Below are 6,000 nucleotides of genomic sequence, written 5' to 3' on the forward strand. Positions count from 1 at the left end.
AATTCCCGACTGACGTAAATGAGATTGAATTATTAACGTAATTGCCGACGAGCGTTCGAACTAGCCGCGTTTTGCTAAAAGCGGTTTGTAGCCAAGCACAAAGGGCACCTTCTTACGACCGTCGTGACAAAACGATAGCAAATAGAAGTAAAGTAAACATTAATAACGGCGAAGTAATGAAGCGGAAACGCTAAACGAGAATTCGTAAGCTTTCTAGAGAATCCAATTAGAATGCGAAACACGAGGCTGTTGCCATGTTCCGGCGGACGTTATTACTCTCGAGTAGTAATACACCTACATGACAATGCAATTAAAGATTAATACCACTATAGAAACCGCATGCTTATCGCGCAAATTACTCTTAGACTGTTTCAAAAACAGCGCAGACCAATGGGAATCAGATCGACGAAACGGGGACAAATTTGAGAATCAGCATCGTCGTTGACATGATTGTCTAATTAAATAATTACATGGCAATTGTTTAATAAAATTATTATTGTTGAATAAAATTTATACTGAAGAATATTAGATTATTTGGCTCTAAGAATATTAATAATTAAACACACACACACACACACACACACACACACACATCATAGACAAAGAGTAATAAAAATAAACAACAAATTTTGTCTCTTTACATAGCAAATTCCTTTATTTTTGGTATTTTAATTAATATAAAAAATGTTTGATAGACTACACAGCTGGAAAATTTGTACATTTTTGATAAAAAATCTGTTAATTAAAATTTTTGTGTGAAGTATTCAATATATATATGTAAATATAAATTTAACATATATTTGTTATCAAATTATTTTTAAGAAATGTTAAATAATACAACATATTCGCGTATTCTTAACGTAAATTAATACAAAATGAATGTTATAATCACTGTCAATCGCCCCACTAGAAAGATGTGATGTTTAAGATTTTTACGTAGCAAAATGAAAAACGTGGCCCAAACTAGTCAATGTTTCGATAAAATATATTATACATATAATTATAATATGTATATTTGATCATTATTTTATGCATATAAATTATATTTATATGTTATTTTAATTGCAAGTTTGAATCGTATATCTATAAAAAATAAAAGTTATTTTTATTTTCAATTTTTTAAATATAAAAGACATATTAATTTCACACATTGTTAAATTTAAATAACGATGAAGATTACATTTATTTTCTGTTGAAATATTAACATAGTATTAGTATCGCTATTTATACCCATATTAAATTATAGCATAAAATTGAGTGGATCGTTGGAGACATGGGATATTTGTTGTTAAATTTAACAACAAATTTTTCAACAGTGGTATGGTTTTCCTTTACGCAACCTTTTCTTCATCTGATTTTTACAGTTCGTCGAACGAGCGAGTCTTTTAAACGAAGCGATGGATCTTTTTTCCCGCCGCAATGAGACCTTTCTGAATTCCACTCCATTGTGAAAACGAAAACTAAAACTCCCGAGGGCTAATCTCCGCTTCTCGCTGTAAAGTTCTAAAAAGTTCTATTCTCGAGGCGGCGGCAACTTTGCCGTCAGCAGCACATTCTTACGGGTTAGAAAAGTTTGCGCGGCGGATGAAGCGCGATCAACTAAATTATACTGGTAATATGTATATATATTCGTGCTCGTAAAATCGATACTCGAGAAAATATCGCTTCGCTCGGTGGCTTTACGCATCTGAAACTCGAGTTTTCACTGGCTTATGCGGCGTTTACCCGCGAGAGTTTGGCGAGTCATAAATAATATCGCAACTAACGTTATTATTATTTAGTCTCGTATGCAACAGTCGGTTTTTCGAGTTGGCCTCTGCCATATACATTCTCACCCTTTCGTAGGCCATAAATAATGTAGCGTAACCATCAAAAGTGCTATTTCACTAAACTTTTACAGCACGACGCGTCCGTAAATATTATTGTATTCTTCTACACAAAATGGGTTTACATGAAAAATAGATAAACTCGTGAAAGAGACGTTACAAAGTAAAAGAAAGTTACATACAAAAATAGATAAACTCGTGAAAGAGACGTTACAAGGTAAAAGAAAGTTACATATCTATGTATTTGAGACATTTTTAATTCGGGTGTGGAATGTGTAAGGTACAGTTGATTAGTATTGAACAAATTTTAGAAAATAAAAGTACGCGCAGATGTAAAATATGTACTAAAAATATTTGTTTTGTTGTTTACATACCTGTGGTCTTTTTAAAATATTTCTTCTCGTTTTAAACGTGCTTAAAAAAGATTTGTTAAATTATTTCTTTTCCCTTTTATATAATGAGAAACCAAATATGAAATATTCTTATATCATATCCAAGACAATTAATCCTATATATATATATATATATATATATATATATATAGGATATATATAGTTGTGTTTAATGTTATTAATTCGTACTTTATTTTCAAGATTTGCGGTAACAATACCTATAAGATCATAAATTATTAATGATTTCCTTCTATCTTTTAACCTTTTTAGCTTTTGTAATTTTCCATGGGCGATATAATATGGTAAAATGCAGTTTATCTGAATCATCCGCGAATCACCGATTTTAAAGTCTGAGATGTTGCGTTAAATATCAAACCCAACACAATTTAAATACTTTACGCAGCTGCCAATGTCAACATCAAGCCATCCTTTACTACAACTGCGCACAGTTAAAAAAATTACACCATGTGTATTCACAATAACTACTTGACTCATCAAACTTTACACAAGTGTGCGCTTATTATCATTATGTACATTTTGCAGCAAACTATCCTTGAAAATAATGTCAAAATTTATCATTATCAATTCTGTCGGCCTCTTAATAATTTGAGCGATTAAATTTATATAAATGAGCCAGCTAAAAATTTCGTAGAGTCTTTCTTTCTCTCGCTCGTTATGACGACGTACAAATAATTAAAACAATTTTGAAACAACATTATCGTACATAAATAATGAATGATGAAAAAAGAAATTATGATTCAGAGATTACTTCGCTTGAAAATTCAAAATGCGATTACGCAGAATGGTGATTTTGAACAAAAGTGAATATTTTTAATGCCATCGATTTTACGAAACTTGAAGCTTACTAATGTGTGCTCGAAAAATGCAAAGGTATGCAAATTGATCATCATAATTCACATTTCTCGTGCATTTTTACGACTTGACCGACGTGTGCATCCGGTTTAGATCGACCACGCGCGAATTTAAGAGTCGTTCCTCTTGAAAACCGCCCGTATATCCTCATTCATTCTCAAAGAGAATGATTTTTTCGCCCGTTAAGACAGCTCAACGTGAAACGAATAACAGATTATCGATATGGAATAGCAGTTATCGCTACAAGTTATCCCTCTACCGCTGAAAATGATGAATCATTGATGAAACTGCCGCTGCCGATAATTGAGGCAGCTCAAGGAAATCCATACGCAGGTCCCCCGAATCCTGCATGATTTACAATAGTTTTACCGAATCTTTATCAGTATTAAAGCCAGATTAAATGGGAATTAATTTGGCTCGACAAGTGATACAATAATCACTATCGATTTTCTACTGACGAGATGTTACTCGATAATTCAAGGAGATAATAGAGTTTAATAAGAGACAAAGCTTTAATATAATGAATAGTTTAATGAAAATTCCAATGCAATTCTTTCACATTCCCACGCGATATTGATCTGATCTATTTTTCGATATCGGACAGCGCAGATTTCGAAAAAAGATGGAATTTTTGCGAGCGATCGACCGATTATTTTGAGTATCAACATCAAATCGATCGCTTTTGCTTGGACGGTTTTGCATCGACGACGTCTTTCGCAGGCGAAGCCGGCATCAGTCAAGCGCGGTCGCAAAGCTCAGAACGCGACTACCGGTTGCTTTGTGCACCCAAGGAAACGGCGCCTGTTAACGGCGTTGCCACTCCAAAATTGCGGCAAAGGCGACGCTGGAGTGAAAGCCGGGGGGGGGGGGGGGGCCGGCTCGAGGGCGCGGATGCATTAAACTAGGCGAACTTGCGACAGTCGTGACAAATGGCCAAGTGGCCGGGGGTGGCTATTCGCGGGCGCGCATACTAACGTCATAATGGAACGCGCGAGTGGTGCGGGCGCTTGGGTGGGTGCGCACCCCCCAAAAAACCTGCCTACCGCATAATTATAGTCCCTTGTAATCTCTCGCTCGCTCGCTCGCGCCAGTTATTACGTAACTATCCCCCGCAATTTGAGGCATTCGCCGCGGACGCGGCAACCAAATCCTTTCCTGTCCAACGTCCAACGAGAACACAGTTACGTCTACGTTAGTCGCCTCTGACCCGACTACTGTCGCGTGCTGTCTCGAGCTTACAAAGCTCGCTTACATATCTCGAAACGCAAAGTGACCGGACCGGGCGACGTTCCTTCGCGATTAAAGTTACTTACGCGGCAGAAACATGGCAAACGAAAACGCGGCAGCCTCGCGGTTGAGGAATCGTCGAGAAAATCGGATACACGGCGGCGTGTACGCCTTTGCCGTTCGGAATCACCGCGACGTGTTGCCGCATTTGCTGGCGTCAGCGTTTTTCCTCCGGGCGGTAACGACGACGAATGACGCGGGGGGGGGTAGCTAAGCGGCGAGCATGCGGTTTCCATCCCGCGAATGCTAACGCTAACGTTTCGCTTTCCGCACGAAGCAGCGGTTTCATTTACTCCGGCTCATTTCTCGTGACCCGTTTGCATTCGCGATGACAGTCATAGAGTTTATCGTTCCCGACTCTTCGGGAAATGTCACATCTGTATTTAATCCGTTCCGCTGCATTCGCATAGGCATACAAAATAACCACGTCGCACTATCGTGTTAATAAGATACTTGCTATTTACAGAGAAAAGGATAAGTCGCTGTTTATAAATAATTATCACAATTTAAAGTTTCGAAAGCATTTGTTATCATTTGTACACTCAAAAAACTTTCGCTTGTCCGGCTATTTTAAATGTTACGATTAAAATGTATCGTTGTTAGAAAATTGATTGTCCTACGTAGAATTTATAGCAGCAACATTTAACATTTAATATATGCGAGAAAATTTTGATTTTATATCTAAAATCACAGAGTCATTTTCATAAAAGGTATGAATGGCTGTTATTTGATTGGGCGCCTTAGAGAGATTTTTTGCTAAGTCTGACAAATTAAAAAAAATATCTTTGTTGAACAAAATATTTAGTTAGTTATTTGATAATATATAACTTCAGTAAAATATTTATTTCATTTATTTTAAGACATTTAAGAGATATATAAATAAATTGTTTAGATATAAATTCTATCTTTGGCATTTATATTGATTAGATACAAAATATATGCAATATCGCTATACTTGCCATTCATTTATTCATTTTAACTAATTTTTTGCATCTATATAACTCTCGCTATGACTGTAAGATCAGTTTTTTAACAGTGCATCCGTATAATTAATTATATCGATATTACAATGAAATAGTATTAAGAATAAGTCAGTTTGTATACATATACATATACAGAGTTTAAAATTTTTTATATTAATTGTGTCAAAATTGATTAAAAACATTGTTCAGTAGGTTTCGAAAAATCATAAGAAAATGCAAATTTCACAATTTGGATCTAAAAAAAAATTTCAAACAAAATATTTAATTATTTGATATTACATATAGCTTTAGTAAAAGTATTTATTTCGTTTATTTTAAGACATTCGAAAGATGTAAGTAAATTCCAATTCCAGAAGAAAAGAAAAATTAATTATTAAATTATAAGAGAATTTTTGATCTATTAGAAAGAGATATTGCAGTGTCGCAATATCCAAAGTTAAATTACTTTTTTTTATCCGACGTCATAAATGATGTTGGTTGAGCCGTGTCCGTTGACGTCCACCCTCGTGGTCGCAGCGACACCGAATGACGCGGCGTTGGAGCTTTCGCGGCCGGGAAGAGACGTCAGAGGAACAGAATAGCAACCCGGTGAGGGGTGTAGGCGTCGGTGGCGCTTCTACGTTTTGGTGGGGCAGCACC

The 6,000-nt window shown here is 35.9% G+C and overlaps 1 protein-coding gene across 1 annotated transcript in view; it reads left to right on the forward strand.

Moving 5' to 3' along the window:
* The window catches only part of LOC105430125 (CUGBP Elav-like family member 1-A), a 460,379-nt gene that overhangs the window by 74,867 nt on the left and 379,512 nt on the right, over positions 1–6,000 (forward strand). The window lies entirely within an intron of this gene.

This window comes from Pogonomyrmex barbatus, unplaced genomic scaffold (assembly GCF_055798465.1).
Source record: "Pogonomyrmex barbatus isolate J1 unplaced genomic scaffold, ASM5579846v1 scaffold21, whole genome shotgun sequence".
Taxonomy (NCBI): Eukaryota; Metazoa; Arthropoda; class Insecta; order Hymenoptera; family Formicidae; genus Pogonomyrmex; species Pogonomyrmex barbatus.